This window comes from Vicugna pacos, chromosome 10 (assembly GCF_048564905.1).
Source record: "Vicugna pacos chromosome 10, VicPac4, whole genome shotgun sequence".
In the NCBI taxonomy this organism is placed as follows: Eukaryota; Metazoa; Chordata; class Mammalia; order Artiodactyla; family Camelidae; genus Vicugna; species Vicugna pacos.
The window spans coordinates 34,920,954-34,943,277 of record NC_132996.1 but is presented as its reverse complement, the minus strand read 5'-3'; the positions used below and the strand labels follow the sequence as shown (position 1 = coordinate 34,943,277).

Sequence of the window (22,324 nt, the reverse complement as noted above, 5' to 3'; positions counted from 1 at the left end):
ATAGGAGGCTCTGCATTTCAATTCTAAAGCCACACATGTTGAGGACAGGGGAGAAACAGCAACACCCCATGTGAAAAAGACCTGGTCAGCAGTAATGTCAGTGAGTCAATAGTGCAAAGTAGCTGCCAGAAAAGCTGATGCAATCTTTGGCTGCATTAAAAGGAGTAGAATCACCTGAACTAGGGAGGTGAAATACGTCTTACACTGCTGTGGTCACACCACATCGTGGATACCACAGATGGTCTGGGCACTAGCCTCACTGTATTAGAAGGATATGGACAAACTGGAGTTTGTTCAGAGGCGAACTACAGGAGGACACCTGAACCCACATCATGTACTGTTAATCTGGAAGGAGACTCAGGAAAGGACAAGAGGGCTGTCTTTATGTATTATGTTTTGCTTTTTTTTTTTTTTTTTAGTTCTAAAATGTCTGAAAGCAGAAAGTATCTTAGAATTCCCTAACAGCTAACATCTCTCTAGGACAGAATGCAGCTGCGGCATAGTTGTCATTGCCTCCTTGCCACTGTCATATGGAAATTCAACTCTTATTCCTGGTGACATAACTGAACAACTGCAAGCCTCAACATTTCAGGAGCCAGACATTTAAGGACCATTTAAGGAAGAAATGTGAGTCCTGGAAAAAAAAATTCCAAAGACAATAGAGATTAAGAAATACATCACCACTTTACCAGAATTTAATATGTCTCACACACACACACAAAACCCTCAAACATACTGATGACTCTGAGTCAAAAAGTGACCTGGAAGAGTTGGATTCTTAAAATGAAGAAGTTTTAGGAATGCTGTAACTAATTTATGTACTTTTTAATGTACATGCAAGAGTGATATGGAAGAAAAACTTACATCTGGAGTCTAAGAGAATTCTTCCAGTAAATATAAGCATTTTAAGTAATAACAAAGCGTTGTTCCACGGCTTGATCGGAGGCACTTTTTCTTTCTTGAAGGTTCATAAAATAATGGTATATCATACAATCGATGGTATCATAGATTTGATTTGAAAAACAACAAGAGCTGTCACATAGAAGAAAGACTAGGCTCTCTTTATCTACGGCTTCAAGGAGGAGGAACTGGGACCAAATGCCAGGAGCTATAGGGGGCCAGCAGGGAGGTCACAGGAGGAGCCATCCAAAGATGGAATGGGCCACCTCCAATATGAAGCCAAGGCTGGACCACAGCGGAGAAATCAAGCACCCACAGAGCAGCCCTGCAGTCCCAAGGCCTGCTTAAGGAAACCTCCCCACAAGGAGAAAGGAGGCCCAGCTTTCTTGTTACCCACCTCTGTGCTCGGATTGACTTATTCTCTTAAAAAGTCACTGCTTCAGAGTAAAAGTCATTTGGGGAACAGAACCGAATGGGAGGCTTGAGGCAAAGAGGAACCCGGCCTGCAGCTGTACTCTCAGACTCCTGAGGGCCAGTGCAGGAACGGGAACAGAAGGGGAGGCCACCTTCATGCCTGCTGTCTGCCAGGAACGTGACAGGAGCGCTCCGCACACTGCCCTGTTTAATCCTCACAGCTGCCCTGTAAGACAAGTGCTGTCACCCCACCTTAGAGGAGAAACCTGAGTCTCAGAGAAAGTCAGAGGCTCACCCAAGGTGTTACAATCACTCTGAAAACCGTGGCCAGTCGGTGATGACACACTTCAAATAGAGGGACCTCCAGAAGTCTCGTTGGCAGAATGAAGGAAGGAGCGCTCAACTGAGCCATCAATCAGTGGACCAACTCAGACTGATATTGGTAGCACGGATGCTAGGAGAATAATAAAGACGAACACTGCTTCGGTGTCCCACCCCCGTCCCCCCATCAATAGCTCACACACGCACTAAACCTACGCCATTTGCTCCTTGCAGAAGCAGTTTATCCCATCACATAAAGCACGGATGTTTCTGAGACATCTATGGCAGAGAACAGGTGCCTATGGCTCTGCTCAAATGTCAAAGCCGTAAGCACACCAGGCAGCCGTGCCTCCCACCTGCCAGGTTAACACTGGAGCAGGCAGAAGCTGAGTTCAGCTTTCATCCCCTCCCAGAACCAGGATGTCCGGAGGGCCGAGGAAAGGCTGGGGAGTCAGCCAGCACCGCCCCACCCTCTCCATGCGTTCCCACTGCCAGGAGACATCAAGTCCAGCCCAGGCCAGCAAGCACACCCAGGCTTCCTCCTCCACCAGCAAGGTTGATGCAAAGTGGATGCCAGAAACCCAGGATAGCACCCACCTGAAGGGGATACTCAGGTGCTTATGAGACCACAAAAGGGGGAGAATCAGTCATTCCCAATGAGGGCCCACAACACTCTGTGAACAGGTGATACCTGCAAAACCGATGTTAATGAAGGAGGAGTCACTGGAGTCCCTGACCCACCCCAGCTTTGCTGCCTCCTCCACGTGCAGGCAGGTAACCCCTGCTCCTGGTCCATGGGTACCCAACCCCAAGGGCCCCGCACCCATGACTCTCCCATTCACTGCCCTCAGATTGACCTTGAGGGAGGGGAATGGCCTGCCTATAGTGAGCTGGTAAAAAGTGGGGGCAGTTACCGTTTTCTTCAGAGAACAGAGCCAAAGCACAAGACAGGCACACTTGGTGCCAGAGGAAGTGACAAATGTCCCATATTCTAAGACCCTAACTGAGGGGTTCCAAAATGGGTGGCTCTCCCAATAAACTGAAAGACAGGGGCTGCCCACACTGACTCCCTTCACATGGAAGGTGGTGGGGCAAAAACAGACAGGTCTCATTTGGGCCTGGCCTTAACTGCCCCCCACAACCCCTCCCCTATTCCTACCAGCCACAGCACTCTTTGGTCCAGACAAATAGCTACTGTCTGGTCAGTGTACCCGCCTAATGCATGGAGGGCAGTACAGGCCTCCTAACAGATCCCCCACAAGGTTATCCAGCACAGCGGATCTGCCAGAAGGAGAGTTCTGAGCACCCCTCTCCAATGGCTTCCCACTGCCTGTGGGGATAGGGCCATACCCCCTGGTCCACCCCCAGCACACAGCACTCAGGGCTGGCCTGATTCCAGCCTCGGCTACCAGTTTCCCTAGGCAGTCCCTATGTTTCTACCACGTGACACCCCAAACGTACCCTCATTTTTCTATATATCTTTGTGGAAAATATGTGGAAACTCTACCTGTCTCTGCCTATGGAAATCCTTCTACCTTCTCAATGACTAAGTGCCACCTCCTCCAGGAAGTCTCCCTTGATTCCCTCACACTTTGCGACTGTCTAAAGCACATTCCAAACTCTTATCCACAATGGGCATCAATGAATGGGCATCAGTGAGTTTGGGCATCAATGAGCTTGTCTAAGGCACCTCCCTCCACGCATCAGATGAAGGCGATGAAGGCTCTGCTCCTGTCATTCAGCACCGTACCCCTGGCATGGCCGCTGTGCCTTGTGAGCTAAGGAGCCTAGGTCATGGCGCACCAAGCCGGCCCTGACAGCACCCTATTTACAGTCCTTTCTGGTTCCCTCCTCCACCTATTTCCAGCTGACTCATCCCCCATTCTCTCAAGGCTCAGCTCTCAGCTGACAGCTAACTGGAGACAAACTAATCCACATGGTGTCCTTCCTGGTTAAAGTCTACATTGTTAACAAAGGCCCTCTGGAGACAAGGGCTGAAAATAAAGGTGGGAATTTTAGGCCCCAGGGCTCTGGAGGAGGTATTTTTGATCAGGAAAGCTCTTGCACCCCAAGCCATTGTGCTAGCCCACGCTACAAGAGTATACATTCTTAAATTCAAAGCAAGGGAGAGCTGCTAAAAAGGGAGGTGTGGCTCCGTGCTTCAGAAGGGAAGGCCACCTGCAAGTAAGGCTGCCCAAGACTCCTCACTGGCTCACAGCCTGGCAGAAATGGTGGAGGGAGAACAGACTTGACTCTGACCTGGCTAGGCAATACTGGGTCAGGAATCACACCTCCCTGGCCTCTGTTCAGTATCAAGAAGCTACTGAGCCTCAGTTTAAACAAGGTGGCAAGAGTAAGAACTAGATGATCCCAGAGGAGCCTTCCAATCTGACATCCCAAGCTCTGTGACCCAGGGCCTCCACTTTCCCCCCCTCTCAGGAGATCAGTATCGTTTGAAACTACCCTGCTTCCACTCCCTCCTCACCTTGAGCACCACCTGAGCCAAAGGTTAAAGCCAAGGGTTAATTCCAAAGATCTCCCAGCCAATCAGCAGGAAGCAAGCAGGGGACCGGCCTCTCCCAGTGCAGCTGGATGGGAAGGGCAGAAGTAGGGGGAGATGTTGGTTCCTATGGACACAGAAATGCTACTCTCACTCCATTTGTGCCAGCCTGGGAAATACAGTCAGCTGACTGCCTTCGCTTCCCTGACCTACCTTTTTCACAGATTACAACTGCCTGCCAAATTTAAGTGCTGTCCTAAAATCAGGACATATAAGGTCTCTCAGCCTGGATCTGAAGGGTTTCAAAATGGGTAGAGAGTGAGCGCAATGAAGAATGAAACTTGGAGGCAATCTAGGCTGTGGAGTGCCGCCCTGCCAATTAAAGATCTTTAAAAATAGCCTCTCTCTTCTCTCACGCTGAAGATTAAGATGAAGTTTCAGCAATAAACAGACATCTGCTAGAGCTTCTGAAGAGATTATAGCAAAAACACCCCAGGGAGCAGCCACGAACAGCCAAGAGCTCTCTCCAGGCACCCACAGCATCCTGTTCATCAATGGTAGGGGAGAAGTTAGGGGACAGAGGGACAGAGAAGGAGGTGGTGTTCAGAGACTGGGGAGGATGCAGCAGGAAGAGGTGCAGGGGGAGAGCTCAACTTGGCAGAAAATGGAGAACTGCCTGCCTTCTGCAGAGAAATGAAAGCTCAGGGATCCACCAAGAAAATTTCCAGGAAGTCATCCAGAGGATTCCATGCCAGTGTCATTCATTCTGAAAATGGGTCACTCCTTAAAAATGGAAAAAAACTGACATTTTTGAGTGCCTACCTAAGCAGGGCACTTCACAAATATTTTCATTTCATCTCTACATCAATTCCTTGGGATCGGTCTGGTTACCTCCTTTTTACAGACTAAAATACTAGGGTTCATTGACTGGCCCAGGGCCACATGGCTAGGATTTGAACCCAGGTCTGTTTTAGCACATTTGCTTGTCTTTGCCTATGTCACCTGCACCCAGAACATGACCCTTAGGTTTATTCTCAGCACCCAGACTCTCGACACCCGCAAATCTTAATACAAGGAGATTCCGAAAGGGGAGAGGTAGAAAGCACATGGAGGGGAACAGTTAACCTGTGGCTAATTCAGGTAGCTGCTAAGTCTCAGCAGCCCTGTGGGTCCTGTCACTTCCCATCCTGGTGGCTTCCAAGCAGGCCCAGAGAGAAACAAAATGGGAAAATAAGCACAAACACATGCCTAGACTCTGTCTGGAAGGAACCACAGGAGAGCAGGGACAGCAGATGCCACAGAGGAAGAGAACCAAGGACTAGAGGATGGAAAGAAGAGTCTTGCTTTTCATTGAATTCCCTTCGTACTGAGTAAACAGATTACCACGCACCCACATATGTTGGGGGGATGGTGAGCACCATCCTCTGTGTGTGTGTGGTGGTGGGGGGAGGTGAGTACCATGCATCTTTGCATGTGTGTGTATGTGGGAGTGAAGATCATCAACTATGTGTGTGTGTGTGTGTGTGTGTGTGTGTGTATGGAGGGGTGAGTACTATCATCTGTGCATGTGGGGGAGGGTTCGGGGGGCCATTTTTAAGAGGATCCAAGATGCGTCCAAGGCAACAGACGCAGCCAAGCTGGAGACAGCAACCTGGACCAAGCAGGAAGCCCTGGGTCCCCTGGTGGCAGCAAGCCTGGACTCTAGAAGGCCAAGTCGTCATCCAGAGGCTCCTCCTTCCTTCACAACAGCAATGTGCTGCAACCCCAGGCAGCTGGCTGAGCAGCTCTCCTAGCACGAACCCCGTGGTCACCAAGGCTCCAACCAGTCGCACAATCCCCAGAGGACATTCCCTGAGGAAAGAGACCGAACACTCTTCTTAAGGGTGTCCAAGTCCCCTGTTGATTCCTCTATTCTGTCCCTTTCTTCAGCTATCAAATTTCTCACCCCTCCAAGCAGGGAGCTCCTGACTCTTATCACCTTTGTATCAAGTTGTGCAAAAGCCCAGCTGTCCTGACGTGGGGAGCAATCAGTGCCCTGATTTTATGGCAGCCATGAACTCCACATGCCATACCTTGACCCCCCCGGGCCCCCAGGATGCACAGCTGTCCAGCAGTGGGGTCAGCAGTGCTGCCAGGCCCCCCAGCAGACCCTGGGCTTACCCTGTTCCAGGGAGCAGCTCTCCTTAGTGACCAAAAGGTCCGAGTGACTTTCTTCTCAGGCACTTCTTCATCCTCCCCTACACCTCATTCTTCTGGCCTCTGGCACAGGTTAAACCCTGAGATCCTGCAAATCTTTACCAGACACTGTCAGTAGTCAGATCAGTAGCAAGGCCAGCCATTCAGAGTCACCAGAGCCAAGAAGTAGTTTCCGCATCTTAACACATTGATATTACGGTGCAGGACAAGATGTTCTTAGGCTGCCACTCCAGTCTCTGGCTGGGCTTCTGGACTGGGTGTGTCAAAAGCTGGGGCCTGCAAACATCCCATAAACCTGCTGATGTGGCAGCTAAGGGACCAGTGGCCACCACCCGACTCCATGCCATCCTGTCTTGCTGCCAGCAGAAAGGACATCGGCAGTAGACATCCTCCATGGCCCAAGAATGGGAAAAACCTGAGCCCCAAAGCAGGAGGAAACAAGTCCCTGCTCTCAGGCCTGCCTTGACCTCTGTATTCCCCAAAGAGAAAGCTGACCAAGCCTTGGAAGGAATACAAGAGCTGCAAGGTATCTGGACACCACTGGGAGGAGGTGGGGTATGGGTGGCGAGGGGCAGGGAGATGACCCTGACCCTCAGGGGAGAGAAACACCAGTTCAAGTACAGAACACACTAAAAAACCCAACCCTAAGAGCCGGCACCATCCACACACATAACTCCCTGCCAGCCACTGGGAGAAGACAGATTTTCCTGAGACAAACTGCAGTAGTATTTAGATGCATGACCGGGTACAGAGCAACTGCATTTAAGAAACAATACCATACCTGGTATTCACAAACCGCCCTTCATCTGGGACACACGGATGGACACTTCCTCAACAGCTGAGAAGGGAAGCATCTCAAAAGTCAGACTCCACTGTGACCCAACCCTGCAATGGCAGTTGATTTGTGACCAGAGGGCCCACGTCCCCATCACCCCTACCAACTCTGAGTTTCTGAGACCAGACAATTAGGGCTTGAGAGAGGAGGAGCCTTATCAGCACCAACCAGCCAGACTTTCTAACTCTGGGAAGATGTAGGGAGGAAAACAGAAAACGGTGGAGGGAGGAGCCAGGGCCCCGCAAAGTGAGGTGAGTGGGGTGTTTGGCCATCAGACACTTTCCCAAGAGGACAAGATAGGCCATCAGGGCCAGAAGATTTGCCCTGCCTGCTTTTTCTTAACACACTATGTTGTTCTGTCTTCCTCTGATAACTCAACCTCCTGGAATGAAAAAGTCAAAATCAAGAGCCTAACATTAGAGCAATTTCATTCTGGGGAAACCAAAATGAAATTCTCAGGAAGGAAAGGGAGGTGACAGAGTGGGAGAAGGGGTGAGGCCACATGGGCTTCATAGCCTCCCATCTCCTAAGCCCAGCTTTCTTTGCTTTCTTTTAAAACATCCAGGTATGTTCCTTAAAAGAATGTCATAAAACAAATAAAGCAAATATCAAAATCCCAGTGGCTCTGTGACCTAGACACACATAAAGCTGTACCAAATGCATGTATAATTTTGTCTACCCATCCGATTTGGTTGAAGTAAGTTCTCTTTTTTTAAAAGGAAAAAAAAATCCCAAATATCTGGATTTTCCATTAGAAAAATAAAATATTTTTATTGTAAAAATTTTAGAAAAATACTGAGAAATAAAAGATAGAAGGGGAAAATTAACTCTATCCCTGCCATGCAGAGAGAAAGACAACATTTTCTTATATTTATGCCTAGTGGAAAAGACTGTTTATGTTTAAGAAGGAGGAGGAGGAAAAGAAAAAACCCTCCTCATCTGGGGCCTCTTTGCAGAGAAGGATCTTTGCTGGGTGGGTCAGAAGGCAGCTATCAGAGTAACCAGCACCTTAGGGAGATCTGACAAGGAATCCAGGTGTGAAGCACCTTATCCAGGGAAGTGAACACAACTGTCTCGTCCCTTCTGAGCCTCTGGTCTCCTTCATTAGGATGCCCACAAAGGTGCCAATGGTGATACTATCTCTTCACCGTAAATTCAGACCAGACACCAAAAGGTCATCAGTGTTTGTTCTCTGTCACAATCTGTCAGTTGCACACAAATAATGATTTGAGAAAAAGCCCACACCTCACTAGGTGTGGAGCCAGTTAGAGAAGGCTCCTGAAGGCACAAGGCAAGAATCTTGCACTGCCCAGAGAGAGGTGGGCAGCATCCTCTGGGCAGCCCAACGCCAAGTGTCTGGCTCCTAACGTGGTAATTCCTGCAGCTGAATAAATTGGGATCCAGAGCTCGGGCAGAAATGACCTCACTCCCTGTCAGCCCCACATGTGATCTGGGGAGGCCAGCTGCTGATCAGGGCTCCACGGCGGCGGCCGCCTGGGCTCCCCACCGCAAACCAGAGCGCCAGGGAGCACAGCAAATAGTTCTCCTATTATTTCAGGATGTTTACAGGCTGACGCTCGCTGAGGAAACATCCACACGTGAGCAAGTCATCTTTTTTTAAAACCTCTTATCTAAACACAGGCACGAGCAGTCACACAAACCCACGACAGGGTCCATTCATTCAAAATGCATTTCCTGAGTGGCTACACCACCATTGGACAGGCGCTCACTGCACTTCTGCCCTGTCCCAGACATGGCACTGGTGATCCCACAGAGCACAGAAGCGGACTCCAGCATCAAAGTGTTCGCTGTCCAGTGGGGGGCTCAAAACAGAGGGTAACAGCAGTTTAAAAGCAGGAGTGGGGAGGAGGGGGGTGCCCCAGATTAAAGTAGGCATAAGAGGACTAACAACCAAATGCAGCATACAGACTTTGAATCCTGATTTGAACAAACCAACAATGGTCACTTCTGAGACAATCAAGGAAATATGAAAATGTAGAGATGAGAGCCAAGAATTACTGTTAATTCCGTTACATGCAATAATGGCAATGTGGCCATGAAAGAATGTTCTTTTTAAAACAGAAATATGCTGGATGATACAGGGGCAAAATGACATGCTATCAGAGATTTGCTTTAAAATATTCAGGAATTGAAAATAGAAGGGAAGAAAAGAGAGAAAGAGAGAGAGAGAGATGACGCCTGCCTGGCATGATCTTGGTTCTTGAAGCTAGATAATGAGTATTTGGGGCTCATTATATTATTCTATGTTTGTGTTTGAAAATGTTCATGACATTTTAAAACAGAGGACTGCCATACATCATGGCAGATAACCTAATGGAGACTAGTATAAAAAGCAAAGGAGATAAAGTTCACAAATAATTATAATGTAAGGTGGGGAAATGTCAGCACAGGGGGGCAGGATGGGGGGCTGCACACAGCAGGGGACTGCACACACCAACCCTCCAGAGTTCAGAGGATGGCCATATGGTTTTTCCTGCTTTCCTTAGTGTTTAATTCACCACACAGACCTCACTCTTGCAGACTGAGGCCAGAATCCTAGTTTGGTCACCCACTAGCTGTGTGACGGGGGGTAAATTTTAATCTTTCCAAGCTTCAGTTTCCTCATCAGTAAAATGGGAAAAACCCCATCTATTTCTTCAGAGGGCTAATATGGAAATCAAGTGATATACAGAATGAAAAGTCCCAGGATGATGAAGTGTTCCCTTTACTGGCTCTCTAAACAACAGAGATCCTCTCGCCCTGGGAAGGCCTTAAAAAATTGGCAATGTTCAGCCCAAACAAATCTTCTCGCACCCATACCCAACCCTTCCCTGGAGAGTTAAGGCTCTCCCCTAAGAAGGCAGGACCTCTACCCTCCCGTAGCAGGGAGTGAAAGGGGCAGTCCCATAACTGGGAGGCACACCAGATGGAGGTGTAGACATAGGCAGAGGGAATAGACAAACATCCCAGTCTTAGGCAGACAGGGATTACTGAGGTGTCCCTTTTCTTCTTGAAGCTCCTGGGACTAAGCCTCCAATGAGCCAGCTACAACCAGCCTTAGTCTTTACACTGATTTATACTAAAATGTAACTGGTCTGTATTAGGCCAATCATGATTTTCTTTTAGAAGAGAAGGATGAGGGGAAAGACAGAGCCCTGGGCCTGAAGGAGGAAGAAAGCAGTGATTTCCTTTTTCATAAATGTACTCTCAAACTATCGATCTCAATCACCTTAAAACCATAGCTAGTATACCTCAATACCTGCCCGCCCCTCAAAAAACAAAACTAGAACCAGTCCTAAGGTAGGTTATTTCAGCTAACAGTCCTCCTAGACCATGGAGAAGCCAACTCTCAGAGGTAGGATCGAGTCTATGGCAGAGGCAGGCTTCCCCCTCAAATAGCACTGAAACACCAACAGTCAATCACTCATCACAACATGGCCAACACCTGCCATCACCCTTGATGGAGGACAAGGTGGGCAACGGGTCTGCAGGTTGAACTACTTGGGCTAATCTGGGTCGGTTCAAGTGCTTTGCTCAAGAAGCATCCCCATAATCTTTGGATAGAAACTTTTCAGAGGCCAGGAGCCTCCACTGGGCACACTGTGGGGCCATGAGCCTGCAACATAGCACACCACTTTCCACAGCCATGGGGCAGCAGGAAGAATACAGGGCTTAGCTCTGGCAGAGACTGGTTCAAATCCTGGCTCAGCCACTTTCTATGTGACCTTGGGCACTTACCCCACCTAAGTGTGTTTCCCCATCTCTAAAATGAAGAGGACAAAACAAAGTTTGTGGAGAGTTACCGTGATATTGGCTGCAAAAGTGCATCTGGGTAGAACCTGTCCCTCAGTAGACACTTAAATCAGTCTTCTCTGCCAGAAAGCGAGTTCTTACTGCAATAAGAACCTCCATAACATCGGGTGGGGCTGCCTGGGGTACGTGAGGCCCACTTGGGTCCACTTCCCCTGGGAAGGAGACAGGAATAGAGCTGGCCCCCGGGCCCGGGTGCCAGGGCACCCAGGCAGGCAAACGTCTGAGGGCCAACAGGCTGCTGGCTTTTTTCCCACAAAGCCTGCCCAGAAGGGGGCTGGTTAGTGACTTCACCCTTCACTGAAACCACTGCCAACTGTATTGTGCAGGCAAGACTGACAGCATAAGGTTCCAGCAGGGCCTTACGCACCTCCAAATAAAAGCTCTTTGGGCTTTAAGAGCCCAGGCTTTAGAAAAAACAATGTAGAAGGAGACACACGTTTACTCTGGTTTCAACACGCCTCCTCCCCATCCAGCAAAGGCTGTTCCCAGCTCTGTGGAGTGGCTGCCCTAGGATAAAGTTAACCCCACCTGCCCCGGCCTGAAAGCCAAGTCAGAGGCACTTCTACCCGGGCCAGTCGGCAACCACACGGCAGGAGCCTCGGACACCCAGGCAGGGATGCTCCAGAGCTTGGGGTGAGTGTGGGCTGCTAGGGGCGGGAGGCTCAGAAAGGACAGAGCCTTGGCCCCCTGAGCCACCGCCACTGCCCCAGACCCAGTCCCAGCCCGCAGGCGGCCAGGCCACCGACATTTGGCCCAACTTAACTTCCTGTTATTAAGGAGGCAGGGGAACCGGGCGGGGGTGGGGGTTGGGGGTTAGCGAAAAGCCGGGAAAGAAAGTGACCCGCGCGGAGCCCAGATCGTGAGAAGGTAAGTTTGGGGGTGATCTTCTGCCCTGGTTGGCAGGCGGTACTGCTGGCGCGTCGCGCCCACTCCGTGTGGATGTTTGGGTATTTTCTAGGTTTAGAATTGTGTGTTGGGAGGCAGAGTAAGAGATACTTCGAGGTACCGAGTTCTAATCGATTCAGAGCCCTATCTGGGCAGCCCCGGCCTCCCTAGGCAGCGCCACCTGCTCGCTGGGCGCCCCGCGGGCTGGTTCTCAGGCAGGAGATGCTGCGGCCGCACCTGACCCTCTCAGGCGCCGGCCGGGGCGCAGAGTCCAGGCTCGGCTGCCACAATCCCCGCCCGCCCTCCCCGGAGTCCCTCTCTCCCCTACCCACCCCGCCTTACCGAGAGCCGCGCCGACAGCCGAGCCTCGGGTCAGCTCCTGCCTTCGCCACGGGCCGCGGGCGCAGCGGTCGGCACCCGGAGACCGCCTGCGTACCTGAGAGCGAGCTAGGCGGCCCCGCGCAGGCTTAGCCGGGCGAGCGCCTGCAGTTCTGCGCCGCGCGGCCAACAGGACGGGGATCCGCCCCCTTCGGCGGCGAGGCCAATGACAGGGCAGCCGGGGGCGCAGCCCCGCCCACGGCCCGAGGCCCGTGGCCAATGGCAGCGCGGCACGGAGCCCACCCCCGCTCCCCTCACGCCCCGCCTCTGTGAGGCCAGCTGTCACCGCGGCTGCTGTGGGCGCACGTGGGCTGTAGCCCGGCCGGAGGGTAGAAAGCAGCCGGGCGCTCCCACCCAGACCAGCGCAGGTCTGAGACCAGCAGAGGGCCGATGGGGGCGGGGCGTGGTGCTGCTGCTACGTGAAAACCCGGGTGCAGGGATCCAAATATCAAGGGAGAGCAGAGGGATGGGCCTCCTACTCCTTGGCCTAGGCAGCTGGAAAGCAAGCCTCGGGGTCGCCCTTTGGACTTAGGGGAGCAGCATATCACCTTCAGTGGACCTCCCTCTTGCTTTGCTCCTTGACCACCCTTGGCTTCAGATTGCCCCTGCTAGCTGATAAAGCCCTTCTCCTTACCTGGACTAGTGGGAAGAGGGGCGGTGGTGCAGGCCACCTGTTACTTAACTCAAATCACCGAAGTACTCTTTTCTTGGCTACCTTAATCTCTTCTCTCTGCACCGCTCCAGGGAGCACCAGTCATAGAAAACACAGCGTGAACAGTGTGAGGGGTATGAAGCAGCTTTGTAAACTGCAAATACTGTAAACACCTTGGGCAAACTTCCCTGGCAGCAGTGAACATGAAACAAGGATCCTATGGGCAGGAGCCACGTCTTACTTACCTCTGGGGCCCAGGGGCCTATCATGGGCTTGGCCCAATATAAATGTTCTTGAAACAGAGCTGACCCAGGGGGAGGAGAACAGGCAGGCTCGGGCAGTGAGAAAACAGTATTGTAGCTCCAGGCTGCTGGAATTTCCACAGAACCAGACTACCTTCTGGAGAGACTAAGTTCCCTTGTCAGGCAAGTACAAACAGAGCAGTTTGCCCCTATCATGGGCTTATTTTTTCCATACTCCTTACCATGTGATCCTATTTGAGGCCTTTTGGGTTTTCCCAGGGATTGTCCTACTTGGTTAGCATCTTCAGCATCTTCAGAGTTCAGTCAACTTCCTGCAGATGAACTTTCAGCAAAAGCTGTCCCTGCTCAGTTTGCAACACTCAGTTGGCATTGATTCTCAGAGGGGCAACTCTCCACTCTGATGGAACTCTACATGTGATGCCAGTTGGTGGAGTGTCTTCTAGGTACATTACCTCATTTAATTCTGACAATGGCTCTGTAAGGTATGCATTTTTATTATCATCCCTGTTTACAGATGTGGAAACTGAGGCTCAGAGAGGTAAAGAAACTTGTCAAGGTCATATGGCTAGTAAGTTTCAGAGCCTAGATTTGATTCTGGGTTCCAGAATCTACATGCCTCACCACTGTGCACTGGGGCCTCTGCAGCTCTGCTCATACCTCTAGAATACCTCACAAGCCAGGTGTATGCCTGAAGGAACTGCTCTGGGGCCTGATCCATCCTAGTCCATCCGAACCTTCTGTTGAGCTCAGGCCTGGGCACAGTCAGGGACAAGAGATAAGACCAGCATGGTCTTGCCTTATTTATAGAGTGACATATAGGAAACAGCATTACCTCTGCCCCTAGCCCAAGTTCTCACTGGACACAGGCCTCTTGCCTGTGGCCTGGGCCTGAGACTCCCATGCTAGGGATGGAGGTGGAGACAGAGCCTCATTCATTTCACAGATGCTACTGTGAGCTGGATGTGGTACTTGAATTCATGTAACGTTATTCAGCTGATAAATAATCAGAAGTACACAGTGCCACGGGAGCTGTATTCTTTATCACCTTCATTTTTTATAATTACCATCACCTATCTACAGCACATGTTCTCCAAATTAAACAAATTTAACACTACTTCAGGAACACTGTGGGCCCACCAAGTCCTACAGAGATAGCACTACTCAGCATAGAAATTCTAGCAACTCAAAAACTAAAACTTATCAGTGTGTTCCTAGGACCTCTGCCTCCTCTCCCCAACACTACTCCCAAGTAAGAAATACCCCCACTAGATGGGTCTGAGGGCTGATGAGTGAGCTTTTCCTTGGATGGAGGGCAAGCTGAGAGCTGGTGGAGGCTGACTGCAGGAAGGGAGATAAACGTTGAGAACTCTTGAACCTGTGGTCTCAGCACTTTGCCACCACGTACAAGTCACCCTTGCTGGCCATCTCCCTGGGAGGTGGAAAAGAATGAGGACAGAAGATCACAACTGCCACTGCCCTGGACAAAGTAGTAACCATCAGATATCCTGCTGAACTCTGGCTGTGTCTGTGGGTTTATACAACTAAGACCTTCAAAAATAAATCATGATATGTTTGAGTGCACTTAAAGGAAATATTACCTAAACCCCTCACTGAACAGATAAAAGAAATTTTAAAAATTAATGGAGCCTCAGAGAAGAGAAGGCACAGAAAGTCACAGAGTACAGAAGTGGGTTCCAGGTCTCCAACACCCCTGCTTCACTCTGAGCACGTCAGGCAAACTCAGCCTCCTTGTGCCACGGCTCAGTAGTCTATATTTAATAACTATCTCTCCCCAGCCCACTCTTCTGGGGTGGTGAATGTGTGCCTGTGAAGGTTGTCTGGGAGATGCAGATGGCCACATTAGCATCAGAGGGAGGGAGAGAAGGAAGGCCCAGATTCATCCCTAAAAATATCTACATCTCAGACTGGAAGCAATGGGTCTCAACAGCACCATGCATGCCTCTTCTGAAAGAACTCCAGGTGATGATCTCCATCATCCTGGGCCGTCCACCTGGTGGTATTCCGGGAGGCTGCAGGGGTGTCAGGCCTGGCTTCTTTGTATTTCCAGCCCAGCAGTTGGCTGGAAGAGAAGTCAGAGTTGAACTAAGTGGATCCCCCATGTGGAGATTTTCTGCAGGGACTCCAGGGTGCATCTCACTGAGTTTGAATGACAGGGAAAAGAGTTACCACCTGTGCCTCCTCCTGCAAATGAAAAATGGTCTGTGCCCTCAGACCCCCTCCTTATGTGTAGATGTTCCAGGAAGGGGTGAAAAAGTGAGTGTGTCTCACCAGCCTCCTCCTCAAGACACTATTAAAGGGCTTTGGAATTTCAGAAGGAAGAGGAAGACTGGTATCTATACAGAATCTGGTGACCTTGTTAAATGATGAGAAAAGGCTGATTGGCCCCAGTCTACTTTGGACGCTATTTTTGGAGAAGGGCTTTCTACGCCAGGAAGTGGAAACGTTTGTACCTCCCTTAAGCGGACTCAGGAGTGTGCAAGAAGGAAGATTGCGGGGGACTTGTTCCAGCCCCTTATCATCCTGATAGGCCTCAGAATGCACTATTTTTCATGGTTGAGTCATAGACAAGTTTTCAAGGTCATTAGAAACTCATCAGGCCTACCACACGTTCAGTGGATCTTCCAGAGACAGTTTGGAGAAGAAATGGCACCTGTCAAAATCAACAATGCCCTCAGAGCCACTGCAGCACTTTGGGGAATGTGTGCATTTGGCTGCAATGATGCAAAGGTCCACAGGCAGGAGGTGACATGACAACCGGAGCAAACAGAACAGATGTGCAGAGGAGAGGGGAAGAGACACAGGGTCACGAGTGGTCTGGCCCCAGCGCCAAAGAGCCTAAGAGATGGAAAGGGCAGAGGTAGAGGTATACAGACACATACTTAAAGCCAACTGTGAAATCCAAGGGCATGATTCTAGTCCTCAGAGACACAGGAGACTAAATAATAGCACAAAACCCTTGATTTCTCTCTCTCCAAATCCACATTTTCTTCTCACCTGCCAACTCTGCTAACCGACACAACTTCAGGCTCCAAGTAGACACCGAGGCAACAGCTTTCCCAGACCTCTTCAACAGCTTCCACAACTGTGTGAACACTACTCCCTATAAACATTCCTTATTCCATATCACAGTAAAGTCCTGCTTCTCTGATCCAACCCTCACGATACAATAGGCAAATAAAACTGCTTCTTCCATGGGCCTACATTGGGCCCGTGTTACCTGACTAATCTTCACATCATCCATACAGGATTACTTCTGAGAATTACGGGCTGAGATGGGTAAGCCAATTTTACACTTGGTGTATTAGTCAGGGTTCTCCAGAGAAGCAGAACCAGTAGGAGATGAGATATAGATGTAGATAAAGACATAGACAGATTGATTATGAGAAGTTCGCTCATTTGTTCTGGAGGCGAAGTCCCACGATCTGCTGTCTGCAAGCTGGAGACCCAAGAAAGCCAGTGGTGTAGTTCCTTACGGAGTTTAAAGGAGTGAAAACCAGGGGAGCCAATGATGTGAGTCCCAGTCTAAGGGCCGGAAAAGACTGAGGTTCCAGCTTAAGCCATTAGGCTGAGAAAGTGAATTCTCCTGTCTTTTTGTTCCATCGAGGCCTTCAGCGGATTGGGTGGTGCCCACCCACACTGGGAAGGGCCATCTGCTTCACTCAGTCTACCGATTCAAAAGTTAATCTCATCTGGAAACATCCTTACAGACATTCTCAGAAATAATGTTTAACCAGATATGCTGGCACCCTGTGACCCAGTCAAGTTGACCCATAAAATTAACCATCACACTTGGAAAAACCAAAGATCAGGAAAGTTAAGTACTGTGTCCTAGTATCTGGCAGAACTAGGATTCAAACCTTGGTCTGTCTAGCTCCTGAGTGTCAGCTCTGGTCACCTAGTCACTCTGAGGCTTGCCTGAAGCACGTACCTCATTAATTATAAAAGCACTGCAAATGTGATGTATACTTACCAGAAATAGGGAAGATTCTTAGACATGTCAGTTTAAAATGTAAGGATACCAAAGACATGGCAAAAAAAAGGGACGGATATACCCCCAAAAGACATAAAAACACTGGCAAGAGGACATACATGATAGATCTGTTGGTCACCAAGCAAGTTGCACGTTAGGCAACCTGGCTCAGGCCTTGTCTCATCTGAAGGGGCCTGATCCCTCTCTGCACACGCATGTTTGGAAAAGACATTTGACTTTTGGCCCAAAGAAACACAATCATTGTTTCTCTGCACAGTTCACCACTCAGCACCCTCCCACTGGCCAACAATCCCTGACAGTTCAACTGGGAGAAAATCAAAGAAGTGATTGAGTGAGGGCTGCTCTGGGCTTGTGCCCGAGAGTCACAGGATCCCAGGACAAAGCAGGAAGCCATGGCCGCAGCGGCCTTCTAAGAATGCCTGAGAGGCCAGCCCTCGAGGTTTTCGATTCCCCTGAGGACTGAGGAAAGCATCTCAGAACAAGGCTGTGGCTGCCCCATGGACAGTCTGGAGCAAAACAAATTTATGTTGCAGGGTTCACTCAGGGCAGAGTAAGAACAGAGGGACCTGGGAGGGGGGCAGAGGGAGGCCCAGGAAAGAGGCGCCATGAGAAGAAACATCACCCAGTTGTATTCTGACCCCATCCCTCCTGGCCTCGGGGCTTCATGCCTGCTTTTCTCCCTCTTCCTTTTCACCTCGAATTACTGTCACTCCCTTGCAGACTGTGCTCTGGGTCACCACCTTGAGCAGTCTTCCTTATTGCCTTGGTGCTTCATTCTCCTTCAACATTCTGCAGACTTGTCTGTGCCTCTGTGAAGTTTTACATCCATAACATCTCCTTCAGAGAAGTACCTCTAAAATCTGTTTCTTCCTTATAAGAAAAATAGGTTTTATCTTTCTTTTTAATAAAAACTGTACCCAATCAAAAGGAAGAATATAAACTATATAATCTCATCACCCAGAGATTTGTACCATCAATACCTTGAATATGGATCTGTTCATACTATCAATATATACACCTACAAAATCGTGTAGCTGTAGAGGCAGTATAAAAGAGAGGTTAAGGGTTTAGGCTTTGGGAGGGGGAGGGGAGAGGAAAGGAGGGGGAGGGGAGGAGAAAGGAAGTGGGGAGGGGAGGGCATAGCTCAAGCGGTAGAGTGCAAGCTTAGCATGCATGAGTTCCTGAGTTCAATCCTCAATACGTTCTCTAAGAATAAATAAACCTAATTATCTCCCCCAACAACAATAAAAAAATTTTTTTAAAAAGTTTGGGCTTTGTAGTAAATCAGCTTGGATTGGAATCTCAAATCTAGTTGTGTGATTTTTGGATAAATTAATCAATCTTTCTGAACCTCAGTTTCCTCTTGTGTAAGATGGGAAAAATGAAGTACTTATAAAGTTGTATTAAGGATGTTTTTAGGATTAAATAAAGTGATCCACATAAAACCCACTAAGCAAGATACATAAAATCACTGTGTGCGTGTGTGTGTGTCTGGGAAAGGATGGACATTTAAAATACACATAACAAAAACTTCACCACTTCAACCATTTCAAAGTATAAAACTCAGTGGCATTTAGCAAATCTACAGTGTTGTACAACTATCACCATTCTCCAGTTCCAGAACATTTTTATCACCCCAAAAGGAAACCCCACACCCATTAAGCCATCACTCTCCATTCCTCTCTCCTCGGCCCCTGGCAATCACTTATCTGCTTCAGTCTCTGTGGCAAATCACTTTCTCTTCAGCCTTTCTCTCTTTAAATTTTTTCCTGACAGCTTGGTCACATGTCTCTCATCAACCAAATCAAACTTAAAAAAAAAAAAAAGAAACAAATAAATCTAAATAAAAATAGAAAACTACAAAAACAAATATATAAAAATGACTTGGCACAGCTCCTGGAGCCACAGCCCTAGAAAGAAGTCTCATCATAAAATCTGAAGAGTGATCCGGCCATGCTTGGTCTGTCTGCATCCTCCAGGGTCACTCACCCTACACCTTATAACCTGGCTCTTGCTGGAGTGCCAGGGGCCTCCCAGTTGTCAAATCCATGTTCTGTTTCCAGCCTTCACCCTCCTTAATATTTTGGCACCACCTGATGCTATGGACCAGCATCCTTCTTCAAACCCTCTTTCCTTTGATTTTTAAACACTCCCATCCATCTCTCTGGATGCCCCACTTCAGCCTCTTCCTGCTCTTCTGCCTCCACCTCTCTCCTTGGGCGCTCACATCCGTTGTCCCTTCTTCCCCTATCACATAGGCAGTAGTGACTTCGAGCTCTCTCCTGAGTTCCAGGGTCATATATTCATGTGCCCATTGGACTTCCTGGATGTCCTCGAGACATCTCAATTTCAACATGTCCAGAAATTGTCCAAAACCCACTTAATAATCTATGTTCCTAATCTCACTAATGGTATTCCAACAACCCAGTCTCTCAAACAAGAATTTTCAGAGTCATCTGTGATTCCTCTCTTTTTCTAAAATGTTTTTCCTGTGGGATAACAAATCCTGTTTATATTCAGAAACATCTTTTGAGCACCCCCCTCCTATTCACTCTTACTGCCACTTAGTTCAAGTCTCCAACCTCACTTCTTTCGACAACTACACTAACTTTTTCAGTCTCATATGTCTTTTTCATAACTATCAGAGTTATATTCTTAAAATACATAAGTGATCATCACATTTTCCTATTAAAATATCTCTAGCTCCTTAGAAAATGTAGTTAACCCCTTCACCCTATCTGGCTCTGACTGCCTCCTGACCCTTAGCTCCCAGAACATGCCAGGACCTGCCACAAATCCTCCACTGTCCACCACGGGCTTCTAATTTTTTTTTTTAATTTTTATTTCTTAATGGGGAGGTAATTAGGTTTATTTATTTAAATTGAATAATTGATTGAACCCAGGACTTCATGCATGCAAAGTGTGCACTCTACCACTGAACTATGCCCTCCCTCTACCACGGGCTTCTAAATGAAGCTGCCTTCAATTTCTGGACCCAGAGGTGGGACACATGACCCAGACTGAGCCATTCAGCAACCTCTACCTCTCTGGCCCCAGTAATTGGTTCTGGCCCAAGTCAGAGCCAATGAAAAGCAATCTTGGGCTTTTATTTGAGCTGGGAGGAAAACAGACCTCTTCTTCCCACTGGACATGAAGAAAGAAGGTACAGGGACCAGAACTGCTGTATCTTGCAACCAAGAGGAGCCTGAGAATGGAGCCATCACTAGGGAAAGGAAAATCTCACCCTGCTGACATCTTCTGAGATATCAATCAAACCCTACTCAAAACCATATATCCTTTGTCTCTCATTCCTTTTTTTTTAATTGAGGTATAATTGACATGTAACATTGTATTAGTTTTAGGTTACAACATAATGATTGATTATTTGTATATTATGAAATGATCTCCACAATAAGTCTACTCAACATCTGTGACCACATATAGTTACAAAAAACATTTTTCTTGTGATGAGGCCTTTGAAGATCTACTTACTTAGCAACTTTCAAATGTTATATGGTATTATTAGCTATAGTCACGATGCTGTACATTACATCCCCATGACTCGTTTATTTTATAACTGGAAGTTTGTACCTATTGCCTTTTTTAATGTAAGCCAATACGTTCAGCCGGCGCCCCTCCTTCTTAATTTTGCTTAGGGTAGTTTGACTTAGGTTTTGTGTTACTTGCAAACCAACTCATGACTCTTTAAGCCCATACTTCCCAAATTCTGCTGAACATTAGAATCACCTGGAGAGCTTTTAAAGTTCCCAGTGCCAATTAAATCCTAATGTCTGGGGATGGGAGCCAGGCATCAGTCATTTTTTAAAGATCTCAGGTGATTCCCATGCAGCGTGAAGTGTGGGAACCACTTTGAGCAAAGCAAGTTGCTTCCTCCATGCTTCCCCAGTTCCCCATCTTCCAATCGACCAGAGGTCTTCACACCAGATTAGTGGCCTGCCTCCCCCTTTGGGCTCTGAGCAACTTAATGGCAGATTCATGTCTTTCATCCACTCTGCCTGCCTTACTGGTAGGCCCTCAGTAAATGTTAAATAATGAACAAATGAGGAGGGAGGGTATAGCTCAGTGGTAGAGTGCATGCCTAGCATGCACGAGGCCCTGGGTTCAATCCCCCATACCCCTATCAAAATAAATAAATAAACATAATTACTTCCCCTGAAAGAAAATGCACAAATGAGTTAATGACATCTTCTTATTTATTTCTTTCCTTCAAGGCACTGTGTACTGGGTACAAAATATAAGAAAGTTCAGGCTCTGGAGCAAGAGTGCCTCTGCCTAAATCCTGGTTAGATGTGACCCAAGGCAGGTACTAAACTGCTCTGTGCCTCCTTTCCTCATCTATAAAATGAAAATAACAATAGTGCTTACATCACAGTGACGTTGTCAGGAGTTCAAGGTTAATACATGTGAAATCCTTAGAACATTGCTTGGTAGACAGCAAGTACACAGTAAATGTCAGCCTTTATCTTCATTCATTCATTTTTCATACACAGAGAGCTGGGTCTCTCTCCAGGCAAGAGAAATCACAGAGAGGATGGATGCTGAGATCTTCATACCTGAATGCACTGTGGAGGTGGTTTTGCTTTGCATACACGCTGTCAATAAAGATGAAATTTATTCAGGTGACTGGAAGTTTACTATGTTGGGGTGGAGAGCAAATTACTGCTTGGTGGCAGAACAAAAGACTTGTAAAGTTCTCACTACTGCTGGGCTTGCCCGGCACACAATGCCAACGCATAATCAGGTTTTTTCCAAGCCACCCAAAGCCTGTCATTTGGCCCAAGGCCAAATGAAGGGCTATTGTTTTATATTATTCATCTCAGGGAATTCAGCCTGTTTTAAAGTAACTTTTTATGCCTAAGGGAAAGAGAAAGCACTTCCTTATGATAGAACACAGCTTTATAATAGGATTTCTTGTAATAGAACTTTACCAGTCTAGGCTTTGTCTTTTTATTTTTTAGCATTTCATTTTTTTGTATTTTGTTTGTTTGTTGTTGTTGTTTTGTACGGGGAGGAATTAGGTTTCTTTATTTGTTTTAACGGTAGTACTGGGAACTGAACCCAGGGCCTCATGCATGCTGAGCATGCACTCCACCACTGAGCTATACCCTTCCTCCTCTAGCCTTTGTCTTTAAAA

The 22,324-nt window shown here is 48.2% G+C and overlaps 1 protein-coding gene across 11 annotated transcripts in view; it reads right to left on the bottom strand.

The window, feature by feature from the left end:
• Positions 1–12,379, bottom strand: part of MICAL2 (microtubule associated monooxygenase, calponin and LIM domain containing 2) — a 210,906-nt gene extending 198,527 nt beyond the window's left edge. For 8 of the 11 annotated variants that reach the window (XM_072969524.1, XM_072969512.1, XM_072969517.1 and 5 more), the window contains exon 1: positions 12,207–12,379. The gene's annotated coding sequence lies outside the window, so the exon portion shown is untranslated. Of the gene's footprint in view, positions 1–6,295; positions 6,428–12,206 lie in introns of all 11 variants that reach the window. The other 3 variants (XM_072969513.1, XM_072969516.1, XM_072969514.1) reach the window with 2 other exon arrangements.
• Positions 12,380–22,324: the final 9,945 nt, after the last annotated feature.